The sequence below is a fragment of the Gallus gallus genome, chromosome Z, assembly GCF_016699485.2.
Source record: "Gallus gallus isolate bGalGal1 chromosome Z, bGalGal1.mat.broiler.GRCg7b, whole genome shotgun sequence".
NCBI lineage: Eukaryota > Metazoa > Chordata > Aves > Galliformes > Phasianidae > Gallus > Gallus gallus.
This window is the reverse complement of record NC_052572.1, coordinates 44,498,594-44,518,053: the sequence shown is the minus strand read 5'-3', so window position 1 is coordinate 44,518,053 and position 19,460 is coordinate 44,498,594. Positions and strand designations below refer to the sequence as shown.

The 19,460-nt window shown below is 38.6% G+C and overlaps 1 long non-coding RNA gene across 1 annotated transcript; it reads left to right on the top strand.

Annotated features, from left to right (window-relative positions):
• Positions 1-6,251: 6,251 nt before the first annotated feature.
• Positions 6,252-19,068, top strand: LOC121108570. The gene is made up of 2 exons (XR_005843193.2): positions 6,252-6,389; positions 15,838-19,068. It is a non-coding gene; the product is annotated as an uncharacterized LOC121108570 (long non-coding RNA).
• The last annotated feature ends 392 nt before the right edge of the window (positions 19,069-19,460 follow it).

Here is a 19,460-nt window from a genome sequence, read left to right as displayed (position 1 = left end):
CACTAACGTTTTTTATTATTTTCAAACAATTTTTTTTAATACTCCTTCATAAATACATGTCACGTGACTCAACATGATAGATAATGGTCTTCTATCAGGATGGAAGAGACCTCCCTCTGGACATATCCATGACTAGTAATTGTCATCCAGGCTTTCCAAAGGGCAGAAAGCTCTAAAAAGTAGCTGAAGGTGGAACTTAAAACGCTCTCCACAAGGAGAAAACAGCTTGGCTGTTTCTTTTTGCTATCTTTTTGCCTTTAGGATGGTTTGAAATTTATCAGCCTGCAAGATCCCAGACTCTCAACAACAAAAGTATGTTGCAGTTGCATGTCTCTCCATGCACACACTATGTTTTTATAATTTTATTCTTGTATGCAAGAGGAAATATCTATAACCCCACCAAGCAAGTTGCCACTATCCCAAGTAGAAATTGTATCAGCATTTGGAATTGAACAAAGGTAACTACTGAATAATTAAATCTTATTACCAGAAAGAAAGATTTCTCCTGAAATTTCTCTCCAAAATTCTCCTTTTCTGACGATACCCAGTAAGACATAAAAGCATTTTAAATGATCTTTGCATAATGCCTTCTTTATAATGCCTTATTTTCCTACTGAAAGTGCAGCACTGCTAGCCAGTTTTTACTTACTGTATTTCTATTAAAAATGGAGCACATCCATATGTACTTTTGTTGATAGACTAGAACTGACTCCCACAAACCAATAGGTAGGATCGTGCTGGTGTCAGCTTTTTACAGTCAAAAGTCATATGCCTTTCCATATAGAACAAAATTTTGTTAACAATTACTATTTCATACTGAGTTTCTAATATAGTATTATCAGCAAAGTAAGCAAGCAAATCTGCATCCTACATTTGCACAAGGACGAAACAGGCTGCAATTCTACCAAGTAGGGAAAATTCAGTGTTAATCAGTATATATAAACTTAACAGAAAATGGTTGACTCTATTACGTATAGCAGTTGGACAGTCTGGTGAAAGCACAGTTCTGTGATTTTTTACAGAAAGATTTTCTATTTCAAAATTAATTTTGTGCTTTTTATCAGATTTCTCTGAATGCTGAAAAGAAAAACAAATATAAAAGTACTCAAGAGGAGTACTTCGCAATTAGAGTGTAGAAAAACTGCTGAACAACACGCGCACAAAAAAAGCTGTAAAAAACAAAGACTTAATACTACATATGCCCTATGTCAGTACAATATAAAAAAAAAAAAAAAGGAAACCATAAGCATGATATATATAGTATAACCTAAGAACTGCATACTGAATAATCTTCTTTTTTGCCATATGGCATACTTGCAATCACCAGTTGAAATCCTAGCTGATCACTCTGAAGGTTTATTGCATAACAGAAACTGATTTGCTGATGAAAGCCAAGAAGAGATTAAATGGAGATTTCCAGGGTCAACCCATTTCTCATCCATTTCAATTTGCTGTAATCTCAAATGCTTTTTTTGCAGATCCACAGCCAAGGCAAGTTTTAATTAGGTTAAGGGATTGGGCAGCAAAGTACACTGTTGCTGTATTGAGGAATTTTCCTGAAGTACTCTTGAACTTTCTCTGAAGTTGCATAATCAATAATTGATATTTTTCTATACTTATGCAAATACATGAATCTAATCAATTTGAAAAGAGAATTTTTGTCAGCTAGAACTAATCCAGGAACACTGAACTTCCAAGCTAGCAATTTATATGAAATATGCTTTGTTCTGAGGATGATTACCACACTTTTGTATTTATGCTATTGCAATACTTTCTATAAATGTTTTCCTGATTCTTGTACTAACATATATAAAACAACAATTGAATACCTCAAAGGTAAAAAAAAAAAAAAAATCTTGTGTATACAAAGATACCACAGACCTGCGCCACCACTGACATAATCTGTGTGCAAAGCTGGGTGCCTGTTCTTTTGCATAAAACTGGGCAAAACTACCTCTTACTGAGTCACACAGCCTAAAAAAATAATAATAATTTAAAATAGTTTTCAAAGCAGCTAAAAAAAAAAAAATGTGCAGGTTTTGTTAAATAGTTTCATCTGTAAAAAATCTACAAATGTGGTACTGTGGAAGCTATCCATATCAGCATTTTGGTTCTTGTGTGGTGATTTTAAGTAAAGAGGTCATAGCACTGGTTGTTGGATAGCCTGAAAGATATAATTTATATAAAACATATATAAAGTAGACAAAGTAGATGTGAGTATAAATAAAAGTTTGTATACATAAATGCATACATAACAGATTTGCAAGGTTAGAATTCTGCCTAGATATGTGTATGCACGGATACATGCATATATACACATTGGATATACGTGTACATATGCATGAAGCATCACAAAGTTCCTGAATAATATAAATGCTATATGTGTGTGTGTGTGTGTGTGTGAGTTCAAAACTCTAACTTTGCAAACTTGTTATTTAGTCCTTTAAAATCTGTTCATTGGCTTAATATACCAATTCTCACAAGATGGTAGTAAGACATCCATACCCTCATATGCACTAAAAACTTCAGTTACGAGGTAAGAGAAGTAAGAAATTTCTATCTTGCAATGAGTGCAAATTCTTTCCTCTGCCTCTTCATCTGTCAGGTAGTGCAAGATGCTCTCATGGGAATTTTAAACTTGAAGTTACTCACAAGCATTTTTCTTGAAGGCAAAAAAAAAAAAAAGTTCTTGTGCCCCAAAGGTAAAAGGACCAATTATTAGCTCCTTCGTACATTTTTCTCTTAGGGAATATTTAAGATTTATATTTGGCTTTCTGGAGAGAGTATTTGACATTCTGCATTGAGGGTGAGCTTTCCATTTTATAGGAACTCCACCAGTCAACACACTCTTAAAAGCTTACTTCCAAGTATTAGGCGGAGACCATTCAAGCATCAAAATATTCACTGCAAATATAAAATACAAAGCCATTTTCCATGAGAATTACAACTAAGTCTTCACTGTAATTTAACTAGAGCAGTGAGCAGGCATGCATTGATAAGAACTGAAATGGGATGTTGTAGCAGTATAGCTGTATATACTGGCACTACCTGTAGAAACTTTATATATAGCCCATTGCATCACCTTCATACCATTTGAACAATTGTCACAAGGTTTGATTTTAAGTCTAGCTACAGGAGGAACTTGCAGTAAAACTAGGCAGTACTCCTCCTTTCATATCAGGTTCTGCAGGTAGATCACAAGACATTGCTGATACATCGGTACAAGATTTTCTGCACTCTGCTTCTTTCTCAGGTACATAAATGCAATGCACTCTATTAATGCTTCTGAAAATTATCTGTGTTTTAGATACCTCAGGTGATGCATCCAAATCACTAGATACAGATTAAAACCCTGCTGTTACTGATCTTCTTTTGAGAGTGTTTAAATATACCATCCATAAGAGATACCAGCATATTTCTTAAGGAAAAGTGGAAACGTTCATTAAAATATTTCAATCCATGACCATTCATTTTCTTTAAAGATTACTTACCTTCTTGAATGATTATTAATCCCCCTAAACATTATATAGGGAGAATAATCCACTACTATGTGGAAACCTTGAAACTTTTTAGCCTTAATACTGAAACAAGTTCCCATAACACATCTTTCATTTTGTAGCTTTCATTTGCTACACAAGCATTTGTTTATCAAGATTCTCTTGAATTGAGGCCTGTGCTGTACACCACAGAGTAGAAAAAAGAAGTCTGATAATTGTGTTCAAACATTTCTTCTCCTTGTTTTCTGCAGTAGTTATTTGTTTAAAATATCTAGATGTAGAATTTGTTACATAATAATGTATTTTTGTACATGTTTACTTTAGACAAAGACAATGAATTCATCTTTGAACTCAAGAATAATTTTGGAATGAAGTTATTGTGAATCATCTGTCACCTCAAATAATTTAAAACAGTTTTAGTTCTACATCTACTGAAGTATGTATTTTTAAATGGCCGAGAAATACTGCATTATTGCAAAGCAGGATAAAATTGGGGCCCATTGCTGCCAGGGAGCCGAAGAGAAGTAAAAAGAAGGGACAGCTGAAATCAATGTGGAAACAGTAGCTGAAAAGAATAATATGCTATGAATGCTTTGAATATCAGACTTCAAAATAACCCAAATAACTTACAAGACACAACTTGTGATAGTTGAAAGGCCTGAATTATTCAGAAATACCTGTGAAGAAAAGAATCCATCGGTAAAGTCCTCTTTTACTGATGCCTTCACTGTAATAAAAGGTACAATTAACTGTCCCTCTTAATTTTTCCCACCTACATACCAAAGTAGGAGTTTAACTGTATGATATTACAATATCAGGTTAAAAATGTTTTATGTGATCAGAGACTGTAGCTTCCTCTCACCTTTGTTACTGGAGATCAGTCCTGTAGTACAGAGGATAGGGAGCACCTGAGGAAACTGACTACATATCATTTTCTGAACCATGTGTAAATCTCCCTGTAAAGCACTGTCTGCTTTGAGTTAGTTTTTTTATTCTTTCTTGTAAAACATACAGTAACATTAGAGAGGAAAAAAAAAAAAAAAAAAGGAAAAAAGTATACTTTTACGCAGAAAATGGTATGGTGCACTCATGGATACTTTCTCATGGTTACCCTACCAGCTAGCAACTACTGGCAGGTTTCCCTGAGCTAGGCAAACTCACATCTTGGTGCTGCCTAATGTCTGCTAGATTTCCATTAATTTGACTAATCTTTTTTTTGTCATCCATAATACCCTGTTAAAATGAGTTTTACCTTTTAATAATACTTTATATGTCATCTTCCTCATTTATACCTCCTTCTCTGGATAAGTATTCTTGGTGACTTCTAGATTCTGAGCTGCAAAAAAGCAGTATTAATTATTTCTTGATCTCTTTCTATATATTACTAATAACTTTGTACCTCTGTATATCATAATTGTCCCAAAATATCTCCTTTTCTTGAAATGAGTTATATCTTGAGAGTCTTGCTCAACAGAAGCCATTCCACTGTCTTCATCAGCGCTGTTACATTGCACTGAATTTGCTGAAAGACTAGATTTTCTGATAGTGGCACGGGAAGTTGTGTTCTGTATTCAGGGTGGGATGAGGGCCATGGTCATATCCCAGGCCTAGATATGTTCCTTTTTAATCATACGTTGGAATATGATTCATAGAGAAAAAAAGTGAAAATAGAATGCAAGGTTTTCATGAACTAGTTCCTGTGAAAAATAATAACTTAAGACTATGGACTCTGCAGCTTTGGATTACATTTGAGGTCTAAACACAAAGTTTTAGGGCTTTTTCCAGTACATAAGACTTTCTGGAAGCTGAGTTTTACACAGATATGAGTTTTTTGGGCTCTGCTCATCTTCTTATAATACAGTATGTGTCAGAAAGCCCAGCAGTACAAGGTCCACCCTAGCTAAATGAGCTGCCTCTCCACACATTCTCACTCTTGATGCCATTTTGTTGAAGGCATATGTACATACTGTCACTAATGAGATGAGTGAGTGAAGAAGACTGGAATAAGTGAGAGTTTAGCAAAGAGCTGGCAAATTCCCTGAATAGAAATTTCCTTTATATAGCCAGGCTTTATGATTCCCGAGACTGTATAAAATCAATAAAATTAGTATGACTTGCTTATATGTTCCGATTGGATTTATTTATCTATTTATTTTGCCTTGTTGGCAAAGTAAAGTGAGATCAAACTAGGTAGGCAAGCAGCAAGTGAACTTACAGAAGTCTGATACAGCACTGAAAAGAGAAAATTCTCTTTGAGGTCCAAGCTAGCTCAAACATCCTGTGGAAGTATCTTCTCATGTAACACAGCCATAGAAAGCTGGACACCCAGGGATTACCAAGATTTATTCAATTTTACTTTTGAAAAATTGGCATGCTTTAGAAGAAGAGGTGATTCCTTGAAGATGGTTTGGCAAGTTCTTTTAAAAAATGTTTTTCTGAGATTATTTAGTTGTATTCTTTAGAGACTGCTTCTAGCCATAATAAAGTAGAATGCAATACAAAGATTTTATTTCTTGCCTTTTATGAAGTGGTTGCTTTATTTAGGCTATTACAGTCAAGGCAATACCTTCTGGCTTAAATTAAGTTCTATCTGAACTGTAAAGAAATAAAGCATTCTTTGTTGTGGTTTTGTGATTTTTGTTGTCGGTATTCCACATCAGAACATCATGCAGAACAGTGGGAGTTAAAGGGTTAAGCCGGTTCCATGTTACCGCCTTCTTGGGCATTTTGGGTTCCGGGAGGGGCGGTATCCCCGGAGGACTTGGTGCGAAGAGGAAGTGAGGTGGTGCTCTGAACCGGACCGTCGCCGCTCTTTGCTCCTGGCCATCTCAGCTCGCCGCGGAGAAAAGCACGTGCTTCCCTAGCACTGTTGTGGTTTGACTCGTACTTTGGGTACTGTTGTCTCTCTCATTTTGTTTGATTTTGTTAAGTTTAATAAGTTACCGTTCCTCCTCAGATCGTTGCCATTGTTTTCTCTTTGTTAAAACTATCTACCAGCTCTCTACCCTTCCCCCTCTCCCGGAGCGCGGCCCGAGGCGGCCGGGTCACACGGCAAGCCATTAGTACCACTTCCTTTTTTTTTTTTTTTTTTTTTTCCTTCTCTCCTTTGTTATTTTGCTTTGTTTCTGCATAAATTGTGAGTACTTTCTGCATAAATTCTGAATACAGCGGGCACAATAAATTGTTGCCTGAAAAGAAGTGGAAAAATTGACTGGTACCAAACCACTAGCACCTTTAATATGATGAAGAAATTAAATGAAATTTAACAGAAAGGTTGCGATCTGTATTCTGACCTTGTATCTACAACACCATTGCCGCTTAATAAAAACCCCTTCTCTAACTTTTATTCACACAATGGTTTTCATTGACCTGTTCTTTTTTTCTTGTTAACATTTACTTTGAAGTCAGGACCTTTCTTACATTTATCCCCCACCCAAAATGCAAAGGTACTATCTTTATGGAAAATATCCCACATCCTGATGAGTAATGAAACTGTAAGTGATGCATTTCCAGAAGTACTTTATATGAAATATACTTAACACAATTCAGCCATCATTGACTTTCAAAGGAGTTAGAATAGTTTTTGGCATCAACAAACAAACAGCAACAAAAAACTATATGCCAAGTTGTTAGAGGAAGCTTAACTACACCTTTGCATGTGAATTGCATTAGAGAATCCATTGTTTACCTGCTTACATGGATTGTGTATATGTGAATGTACACATGTGAACAGTAGCTGAAAAAAAAGTTGTCATGGTTCTATGATTTTTGTTATCAGTATTCCACTTCATAACATCATATAGAGCACTGGGAGTTAAGGAGTTAATGCTCCAGTTCCATGGACTGACAAATTTTCTCGGTACCTGGTTCTCAGAACAGAACTACATATCCCAGAGGACTTTTCCGTTTTCTGTTCAGAGGGAAAGATTCGCGTGTCATGAGACGTCCCTTTTTTCTGTTACTGCTCATCTGTACAGTGTGTGCTCCCTAGCCATCTCGCCTTCAGCATTAGAGTAAAGCCTTCAGTTTTTGGACACACTCTTATTTTATTTGATTTATTAGCTTTAAGCCTAATTATATTGTATTATATTGTGTTATCTTGCATTCTGATACAATATTTAGTAGATTAACTTTCCTCCTCATATCATCGCCGCTGTTTTGTGCTTAGGCCCATTTCCCTACCTTTCTTCCCTTTTCCCCCTTTCCCAGGACATGGATCTGTGGGTCCCCCTGCCCCATTAGTCAGAACCAGGCCCAACCGGCGTGGAAACGATTGACAAAAGTGTTTTTACAGTAATTTATTGGAAAGAAAATAATTTTCACATGTCATTATTACTCCAATGCTAGGAAATTCAGATCCTAAAGTCAGGCACAAGAACAGAGATAAACATGCAATTTCTATATGAAAATCAATACTGTATTTCTATTACAACACAGTGTTATAATTCATGGTGAAAAATGCATAAAATATGTGTACTTAGCATACAAACCAACCAGATTTTCAGTTTTTGTTTGACTCTAGACTGACTAAAGCATCTTGATTTTGTATAAAAATGAGAAGTTTATATTGCTATCTCTAGCAAAGCTTTATAAATCACATGTAATTTTCAGCATTTTTCCCCACAAGGTGTTCACTCATCATTCAAGAGGGCTTTTAGCTCATTTTATTCTTTAGAAATCACGTACTACAGCTATTTAAATTGATTTCTGTGAGGCAGAAGTAAAAACAAATCTTTTTTTTTCTCCAGTGCAATTTATAGGTAACTACCAACTTACAGTGGCAATTTGTGTGTTGTCCATCAGTGTTTTGTGTGATGACCATCTGCAAGGTCCCTGTAGCAGTGGACAGTAATATGGCCTAAGGGAAAAACTGTTGACTGAGGCATTTTATGGTAAGGAACATCTCTAAGAAACCTGTCTTCTCCACAGTGTATTAATACTGCTGAGTGGGGTGATGATCTGGATAAAAGTTTAACTATTTGTCTAGACATCACAGAATTGTCTATGATTTATTACAGTTCACTTCCAAAAGCATACATCACTGTGTATAGTACAGTTAGATACTTCTAGCTATACCCAGTATAGCTGCCTGATTTATGTTTTTCTTTTGACACAAACTACAGAGGCTTCAGGAAGGCTAGTTCTAGGCTTAGCTCAAACAGTAGCTGGATGCTGGAGAAGAAAATTGGAAAGTTGTATAGAGTAACATTCAAAAGCCTTTCTGTGACATTTCTTAACACTTAATCCCTAGCAATCCAAGTATTTCTCAAGTATTTCTCCACAGGTAATAGTTTTGCTTCAATTACCTGGTAAGTAGCAGTTACTCCATATCCTGCCTTACAGTTTCCTTGTCTCACAAAACTGCTTCTGTCGATGAATGCAGGAACCCTCCACACCATCCAATGGTTCTTCCTGTAGGTCTGGCCCACTGGCACAGACAGTCTCTGTGCAGTCGCACACTGCTGGATTGGAGGTAGCTCTGTGTCGCTGTCTTGGGCGTTCAGCAAATTGCTTCCTTCCTCCTCTTTGATCAGTTGAGCTTTCAGTTGAGAAACTTGATAACCACTGAAACCAAGAAATTCAGCAACCTCCCAGTCCATTGTGCAGTCCTCTTTTGTTACTGTGGCATCCATGGGTAAAGTTCCACCTTGGGATGGAGGAACCCAAGTCTCAGGCTCACGAGCTGACCACTTCTCACAAATCACTGGGCTGTTCTCACAACCCTGGGTAACACTGTCCAGGTTAACTGAATTTTCTTTTTTTTACACTTTCTTTGGCAAAACCAGGCAGAAAAAGGTGTCCTGCAAATCCAGAATGGCAAACCCCACCTACTCATTAATTGCTCTCAAATCTTGTGTCAAACTATGGCTCTTGCCATCCAATTTTCATTGGCAAGATTGGGGTCTTGTATTTGGACTCCTATCCAATTAATAATCCTAAATCTAAAAAGTTATTTATTATTTCTTTTATCCTCCTACAATCTCACATCCCCAAAGGACATTGCTTTACCCTGACTGGGCTGGCTCCCATCTTTAACTTAACTTCTACTGGGCTGCCTTTTGGCTCTGCCAGGCATTCCTGATGCCTGAAATCCTGTGTATACCTGATTTAGGATTTACGTAATTTCTGGGGGTACAACATTGCTTTTCCCAGTTTGTGTTTAAAGCCAGGCTTAAAATTTTCAGTCAATTGGTCTTGTTTGATACTTAGCTCCAATTTTCTTTACTGAATTTAATCTTTACTGAATTCAACTGTTCTAATATGTCATGCCCAAGTAATGGTTTTGGAGAACCTGGCATGTACAAGAATTTATGTATTCCTACTTGTTCTCCTAGCTGTATTTAATTGGTCTGCAAAAAGTAAGCTTCTCTTGCCAGTAGCTTCTACAACTATTACAAAAATCATCTACGGGTAACAATTCTTGATGTAGCACAGAATAAGAGGCGCCTGCATCAAAATGTAAGCCTCTTTACCCTGCTTCCCCAGCTGCTTTTGGTCCAGTGGGGGTGGAACTCTCCCTGAGCCCTTCCAGGCTGACCCTTACTTCTTCCCTGAGGGAATCTCTGGGTCCTCAGGCCCTGTTCTAGTGCAGCAACAGTAACAGCTGCTATTGTTCTTCCCAATTTCCTTCCTCCCTTGCTATCTCTGTCTCTCTATCATTTTTCCAGATCCCTCACCTCTCTTCTCGGTATGGGCATCCCTGTTACACCTTGCTCATCTTTGCCTTCCTCAGTCTGTCTTTCCCAAGCCCTTTTCACTTTCCAAACTCTCATCATTACAGATATTCCACTGATTGTACCCTCAATTACACTTCCATATACCATTAACAATTGTACCTCCATGTACCATCAAAACAGTTTCTCCCACTCCCTTCAAAATCCACAAATCAAACAATACAATTCTTCAACTTCCACAAACACCCAGCACTTGGTCCCATGGTTAGGGTACTCAATTATAAAACTGGTCCCATTTCTCCATTTATGTTCAACAATCACAAAGACAGTGACAATAATCAGTCCAATTTACCCTCTGGATCCTTCCTCTCTCTGCCTCTCTCCAGGGCCCAAACTTCCCTCTGTATTCCTTTCCCTCACTTGCACAGCTGCCCACCTAATCTTGCCTCTTTCTTCTCCAGTAAACAACCTACCCACGATAAACATAGAAATTAGGCCCTAGAAATTGATCTAATTGTCACGCTACTCTTATGGGACCCTCAATTATGGAATTCATTTCCTTCTTGAGACTCCTAACCTTTCTGCTAGTAAAAACGGCAGGCATTAGCGTACCGTATTTCCCTTTGACCTAAGGAGACTTCCCGAAGAGGAAAGGAAAACTCTCCAGGTCCCGTTTACGCTGTTCCAATTCCCTCAGTAATCGAGAGTGCACACTCTCTCTAGGACCCTGCACGGGATCAGCAGCTCGGCCACTCCCCTTCTCTGGAGAGGTCACTGTCGCTTGCATTGCTTTAGAAATTGAAGAGAGGGAAGTTATTTAAGGGATTTCCCCCACCCTTTTCTCCTTTTCTAATGCTAACACCATCGGTTCCTGAGTCGGCCCCATACCACAATCCTGCTGCCATCCAGGGTGATTCCGGGGGCGGGGGGTGAAGAGCCTATCAGCCTAGGTGGCTTCCTTCCATTTGCCCTCCCATTTGCCCTCCCTCCGCAAAAACAACATTAACTGCAGAAGGGTATTGTAATTCAAAGTGCCATTTACAGGCCTTTTCCACCGCTTTCCAGCTTCTGTAACAACCGCCACTGATTACAATACTTAAAATTTTCCTCCTCAGGGTGCCCCCAGGCTCCCCGGCAACATCTCGCCAGTGAGCCAAGATACGTCCAAGTGGGGTTCTCCTGGGAACTTCCTTTCTCTGTGCTACCCCCATATTAAATCTTATCGATTCTTTGTTGTTCCCAAAGGTCCACAACTTATAGCCAGTATATCAGTTAAGTCTGATACGTGTTCATCTTTAAACCCTGGCTCACAACCCCAACAGAAATGCCAGTCTCCTAAGTTCCAGTGTAATTACTGGACAGCATTACAGGTTAAGCTTCTACCAACAAACACAGGGTTGCAATTATTTTCAGGGTGTAACAAGCATCCAATTGCTCTCAGATCACACTATAACACCACTCACACCTTGGATCCAGTATTTAACATTCACACCATATAGCAGCCGCTTATAAAGTATCCGTTGCTGGGTAATGCAGTCTGCCTACTTGCCCAGGGCACGGGAACACCGAATTCCCCGGGCAAGAGCTATAATCAATGTTCCCAGCAACAAAGGCACTTATATTATAAATGGAATTCCACAAACAATATTTTTATAACAGAAACACTGAACCATTGCAAAGATAACAACAGTGACAAACACAGTTCCTATCACAAAAAGAAAGAGAATCAGTTCGGGCATTTGCCCACCCCGCTTGACTTTAAACACTTCAGTGACGGTTTCCAGCCTTCTCCCCCGCAGGAGAACAAAACCACGGATCTGACACACTTTTGTAGCTATGATCTTTCCAAAGTATTACACAGCTTACATTCCCGAGTGCACTATGGCCTCACTGTTGGGATATCTGGCGCGCTTTACTTGTGGTGTTCTCGGGATTCTCGAGATATGCCCCTACGTGGGACCCCCCTCCCGAGGGGTGTACTCCCACACCGATCGCGATCACCCAACCTATACCTGTGGATCCTCCCTCAGGGGGAGCACCCTCGCTTCTTCAACCCCGTGCAGGACGTCTCCTCACGTCCTGTGGGTCTCTGTACCTGTAATGCACAGGGCAATGCTCTGCGCCGGAGCTCTTTCCCTGCCCCGCAATGGATGTGTCGGCCTGGGGAGTCTTCTTCGAAAAAAAAATTGTTTTCGGGGCGTGCTAGAAGCGTCCCCTGGTCCGACCAGCCCTGCGGTCCATCAGAGTTCTCCTGGCTGGCTCACAGAAACTGACTTGCGAAACAAACTCTATAACCACAAAGCAGTTGTACAGCAGGTATGTTTTATTCAGCCGACTGGGTGCAGGGGGGATAACTCCTTTCTAGCCTGCACACTGAAAGCAGGTAAACATCCCTCTTTCTAGAGGGAATACAAGCATATTTATGGTACAAGGAGTGGCTATTACAATTAATTCCAGTACAATATTCCATACCAATTCTTCACCCCAAGCCCCACCCCTAACTAATGGCCCCATATCGTTCCCATTGTTCGTGCTCAACTACTCTTAACAACCTAACAGATTTGCCTTTTATTCAATAGTGCTCGGCAGAGACTGACAAACTGTTTTTACATATGATTCTTCCGTAACATTTCCATACTGTTAAACTGGAAAGAAAAGAAAAAAAGAATGAAAAAAGAAAACAAAACAAAACAGACAAACAAACAAACAAAAAAACAGAACCACAAGGAAAGAGGTTGAATCAGCAGGAAATGAACTGTAAATCTGAGAAAAAGAAAAATCTTACCTCCTTCATCTCCTTCCACCTCCTCAGACAATCCTTCATGTTTCTTTGCCTATATAATTAGGTGCAAGAAAAAATAATAGAAAAAAAACCTTCAAAAATGTTTCAGCTTCACTGAACAAGTAACCCATTATCCGCACTGAGACTAAGATATTGTTTCTCTCTAGTTCCTGTTCAGCACAGATTAAGTATGCTCCTGTGTGGCACATAAAAATCTTTTCATTCTGTTCTACATTCTTAGGCCTGTCTTTCTAAACATGAACTTGGTTAATTGAAAATAAAGCTAGTAGCTACTGCGATTCTGCATTTTATTATATTCAGCAGCTGTGAAGAGGCTCGGTTCATTATCAGAGTCATTAAGGTTGGGGATGACTTCAAGATCATCTAGTCCAATCGTCTGTTATCTATTCAGTTGTTCCAAAGAAGACCAAGTGTGAATGCAGACAGGCCAGATTTGCCTGTTTTGTATTTCAGAATGGCAGTCACTTTGGTTCCTATCTCCTTTCACAAGAAATTATTAGGTGCTTAAAAAATTCTTATTCAAATGGAACTTTGGGTAGTTTGGGGGAGCGTGCCAAGAATGGGAGGGGAAGCAAGCTGAAACCTATGACAAAGAACCATTCTCACACTGAAATGCGAGGAAGTGGTCGCAGAGCAGCGGTACCATTCGGGGTGACTTCGTTGATTATTTAGGAGGATAAATCAAAATGAATGGATTTTGGATCCTTGTCCAATCCTATTAGTAAAGTCCAGTTGCATATTATTTTGCTGCCACCACTAATCTCAATCCTGCAACTAATCAAAGAACCCCCTTACAACTCCTAGCTGAGAAACAAAGCCTTACTCATTGGAACTCTGCACAGAAAAAGTAAACTTACATTTTGGGCAAATATATTTTACTGCTTCAGAAACTCTACCACCTCCCTCCTTCGCAGTCCCAGGTGAATTTTATTATGGAATCAGATTCCCCTGTGAGCAATTTTAGGCAAAAATAAAACATAACGCTTCCAGCAAAACTCCCAGTGCACAGATATAACAAGGTGTCAACGGGTTAAGGGCTGGTCCGGCCTGGTTCTGTGACTAGTGGGGTGGAGGGATTTCGCAAAATCCACGCCTCCAGGAAGGGAAACAGGGGACCCCAAAATAATTAAAAACAGCGGCAACAATCTGAGGAGAAACAAACTAATTTACTAAATATAGTATCAGAATATAAGATAACACACTATAATACAATATAAATCAAAAGTAATTGAGAGAAAGATTGTCCAAGAGCCAAAGGCCTTACGCTAATACTGAAGCCTTGCGTGCAGTCGGGCGCAGCAGTAGCGAGCCAATCCGTCAGGGAACACGGCGAGACGAGAAGAGGGCCAAGTCAGATGACCTGCGCCCTTATATCTGTTCCCTTGAGCAGGAATGATAACAGTACTCGAAAAGGCTCTTGGGGACCATAGTTCTTCTTCTCTTCCAGACAGGTACCCAGAACTAAAGCATCTGCTCTTTAACTCCCAGTACACTGCATGATGTTGTGATGTGAAATACTGATAACCAAAAATCATAAAACCATGACACAAGGTTTCTACCACCTCTTGAAAAAATAGCAAAATTTTTTGTACCATACCATGATTTGAAACACAAAAGTGTTTTTAAACAGAAAAAAAAAAAGTAATTATAAGCAATCATTTTAGATACATAATCTATGATCTTATATCTCCAAGAGTTAGCACAGAATTTGTGTACCCTTAGTGACATGGGGAATCAAACTCTATAACCCAAGCAGGTTATAATGCAGGTATGATTTATTTTATGATTGCGCAATCAATCGAGTGCAAGGGGGATTGATGACTCCTCCAAACCTGCACACAAGCCAGAAAAAGCACTACAGATTTATAAGCCAAAGCCATACATATTCAGCAAATTCTTGGAACCTATTTATGTATTCAGTATTCTTCCAGAAACTCATTTACATACTTCCCCTCCCCCAGTGCATGCGCTGTCCATAATAGGGGTCTCCCTCTGGTGGTTGTGGGGATGAAGTCAGAAGTCTTCCTCGCGAAGGCTCGACGTCTTCCTCAGTCTGACCCCTTTACGGTGCACTGAAACCAGTCACAGTCATTTATTTTGTATTGTTCCTTTCTTTATGTTTGCACAGCTGACCATGGAATGTCAAGATATCCCCCTCCTTCCTGGTTTCTAAAGCTAGCTTACTTAACCCCGATATGATCACACCCTAGACCCACCTGAGCTCTTGATTTCATTAGAAGGAAGTATGCAAATAAACTTCACAGTTTTTGACAGAGTGAGGAGTTTGAATATTGCAGGCATCAGTATCTGGAAGAACCGTATGTACAACATTAAGGAAGGAAAATTAAGTCAAACTGAAGACAGATGTGTCCTATGTAGGAATGGGATGTTGTTTCTTTATTAGAAGCAAAAAGATAAATATTTTACTAACAGTTCTTCTTTTTTGGGGGGGCGGGGGGTGGGGGGAGGGTACTTCAGCAGGGGTCTGTGATAGTCTTTGCATGCTCAGCAGACAGGTGAAGTAATTTATAGTCAACAGAGAACAGGTAGATGAAGTAATTTATAGGTACAAAGACTGTAGTTCTTATATGGAAGACCTCTGACCCTTCTGTTAAAGACAAGTTAGACATCACACTCCTAAACAGTATTATAATGCCTTTACAAATCAAAAACCCTCAAAAAGGATATCAATAGGCTTGTTATGTTGGAAGACTATTAATTTCTGGTGCTGGACAGACAAGACCTGAGTGACAGAGAATTTAAGGAGAAGTTAAATAATTAGCAATATACATGTATAGCTAGCAACAATTTATATTTACATAATATGAATGTACACATGTAATATTTTTTCGCATGCTCATAGATACTGCAAGAATATTCTTCACCAAGAGATTGATCAAACCAGAGAAAAGTCATGACATGCTCAAGGAAGTAAAGCCTGCCTGAATAAGCATCAGGAAGACCTGGCGCCCCCCGGTGCTCTTTGTTTAACAGAGGAGGTATCCTTTGGACAGAATGGAAGAGGTGTTAGAGAGAATCATCATGTCAGTATGACAAGAAGAGTACTGAGACATGTTGGCAACAGCAGGATGGCAACCAGCTGGCAGCAATGATAGACTATGAATTAACAAGAATCATAGAATCATAAAATGGTGTGGGTTGAAAAGGATCTCAAAGATCATCTAGTTTCAAACCCCCTGCCATGGGAGACCTGCTAACCACAAGATAAGGCTTCACAGAACCACATCCAGCATGGCCTTGAATGCATCCAGGGATGGGGCATCCTCAGTCTCCTTGGGCAACCTGTTCCATTGCATCACCACCCTCTGAGTGAAAAGCTTCCTTCTAATATCTAACCTAAATCTCCCCTGTCTGAATTTAAAACCGTAAGTCTGATAAATGGAGGCTGAGAAGAACTAATTAAACTTTTCTTGCAGGTATATGGCAGGAGATGCTAGATTAACACTTGTTTGTAAATTCTGTTGGCTTAACAAATCAAAGAGTAATGGACTTTGTCAAACAGAATACAGTGATGTCTTTAGTTGGTCAAAACAACAAACTCTGAATCCAGGTTACAAACTATGTATAAACAAAGGAAATGAAGGGGGAGGAGTAATTGTTCAAGGGGGATGAGCACATGACAGATGAACCAAGAAGAATGTGAGCTCAATGTACCTTACCCAATAGGAAAAGAGGAAAGGAAGAAGGTTACTATAGCATCAAAGTGTAGGGAAAAAGAGGTTGTGACTTCTGACAAGTTGAGAGATCTTACTGGGAAATTCCCCCAGTAGACTCTACCTTTATTAGAAAAAAAGAAAGCTAAAAACTCCTCTGTCTGTTTCTGGGATAAAGATAATTGAGCAAGCCTATTTGAGCAGAAATATTTCCACCAGTCTTAAGGAGTTCTCTTTCAGACTGGAGTTTGGACAGTAACAGTTTGTACTCAGTTTTCACAAATTCCTCATTAAAATATCACAACCATCAACAAGGTAAGAATACTGACCTACAACAAAGTATTCAAGGAAGGACTACAAACATGAAAATGTTTGTGTAAAACTGAAGAATATAAAATATCTCTGGCTTCAACTGGTACTTCCAATATAGTCACAGTAATGTACTACTTATTAAGTTATGCCATCTGTTTTTTGGAATCTTCTGCTCTATTAATATTTCCACTTGATATTATTTTAATTGCATTTTCTATCTCTGTGTTAGAATCCATTAGAATATATTTTAATTCCAACAGGGAAATTATTTCTCTGGATATGTTTTCTATTTACCCAATTTAGTAACCTTAATTAAGCATTCATTGGTTCAATCCAGTACATGCACATGGAAAACACTTCCAAAAGAATATTATTTTCTTGGACATAAACAGCTAGGAAAAAAAACACCTGTGATTCTGAGGATCTTTTCAAAATTCTACCTGGGCTGATTCATGACTTAAATTCTAATGTTCAAGGGCTGTTAGGAAAATTTCTGCTCTAATAAGCTTTCTCAATCATCTTTATCCTGAAAAGAGACAGGATAAAGGGAGAGTTCACTGGGGCATATCCCTGTGGAATCTCTTAAAGTACTGGGGGACACAGCCCCTATTTTATTCCTGTACTCTCAACACTATTGAGCTCTTCCCCCTTTCTCCATTGGCTGAGGTACTTTGGGTTCACATACTTCTTGATTCACCTATCAACCACCCCCCCTGTAGGTATCCCCTTATTTCCTTTGTTTATACATAAACAGTGTAATCTGGATTCAGAGCAAACAAGATTTACATGCAGGTACTAACCGAGCATCTCTTGCCATATATTTGCAAGATAAGTTTAACCAGATCCTTGCGATCAAAACTCTTCTCAGCTTCTTCTTTATCCTGTTTTGCAGGGACCTTCCTTTGTTCTTCCCAGATTTGAGCTTATTTTGTAAGGACACTTCATCCTTGTTTTTTTTCCTTCAAGGGTAAATATTAACATTTCAGTGTGCAAACAATCCTAACTCTTAAGCAACAAAATCTCTTCTAAATACTACATAGCATATCTGTCATGGTTTAATATTGTTTAAAGCAGCATGCAGTTAAGTAAGTTAAGTACAAAACAGATCCATAAACAAACAAACAAAAAACAAAAACAACAACAACAACAAAAAACCAACAACCAAAATCACACAGAGAGACAATTGCCCCCTGTAAAGTGCCAGTAAAGGAAATAGTAGTATTTTGTAACCTGCACCCTTTGTAACAAGAAGTAAGGTCATTCTTATGAAAAGAGTACCAGCTTCTCATGGTAACTAATGGCAGCTGCTGATTCTTTCAGTGCTAGCCTAAACAAAATAACAGCTGTATGACTTTTCACTAGAGCTCATGCTTTTGTAAGACAAAATAGTTCTTCATTTTTTAATTTATATTTCAGGCAAAAGCTGACCAAAATTTAATGAGATGTTCTTCAGAGATGGCACCAATACCTGGAAAAAAAAAAAAAAAAAAGGAAGAATCAGATAGTTGGGGTGATATAGGCTGGTTTGTTTAGCAGTAGCCATCAGTACATTCGTTTAAGGATCAATATATTAGTTTAGCAAAAGGCATCAATGAGTGTTAGTTCTAAAACTTTCCATTTCAGCTTCGCTTGGAGTGTGAACAGCCTTGTTTCCCTCAACAGTTCTGCCTCAGAAGAAGCACTGGATTCATAAGAGGCTACTTTAATCTTTTGCAACCAGCAGGAGCAAGTAGTTTTTTTTTCTCAGATGTTCACATATGTTGTTTCAGAAATTTCTCATTATGGCCTAATAAGCAATGGAAGTTTTTCAAACTGGGGAAAAACAAAAAGGTCAGCCAGAAGTCTCTGTGATGAAGCTGCTGATGGAAACCTAAGGAGAAAGTAAGTGGTTGAAGACCACTAGAGGCCGCTACCAGAGGGACATTAACAGATATTAATGAATTCGGAGAGGAAAAAAAAAAAGAGAGAATATGTATGTGAAATACTGCATAAAACATATGTATGTTTTAACTGAAACGTAGAATCTGAACTCTGAGAGAGCATGTTTGTTTTGTCAAGTCGTCTGGTATGTATCATGTGGAATAAAGGAATGCCACCTTCTAATGCCACATTGGAGTTAGAGAGTTTTCTTCCCAGATTTTGGATGACAGAGGCAATTACATTTCTCTCAATCCCTTGCTTCTCTCTGAAGAGATTCAGGTGAGTACATGTTTTATGAAACAAAGATTTGTTGTAATTTAAGCACTGGGCTGGAAGAGCTGTCAGTGGCAAAGCCGTAGACATGTCTCTGCCTTTCAGTCCCACTCATCAAACTAGGATAGCATTTTTTCTCCTGCCATTTTAGCCAGCAACTGCTATTGCATATTCATTTGTGGCTGAATACATGAAGGGTGTTTCTAAAGTGTCGTTACTCTGCAAGTTCATAACATGTAATTGTAAATCCTCTGAAAGTCTCCAAACTCCATATTCACAACAAAAGCGAAGGTAAAGGTTCCTTTTC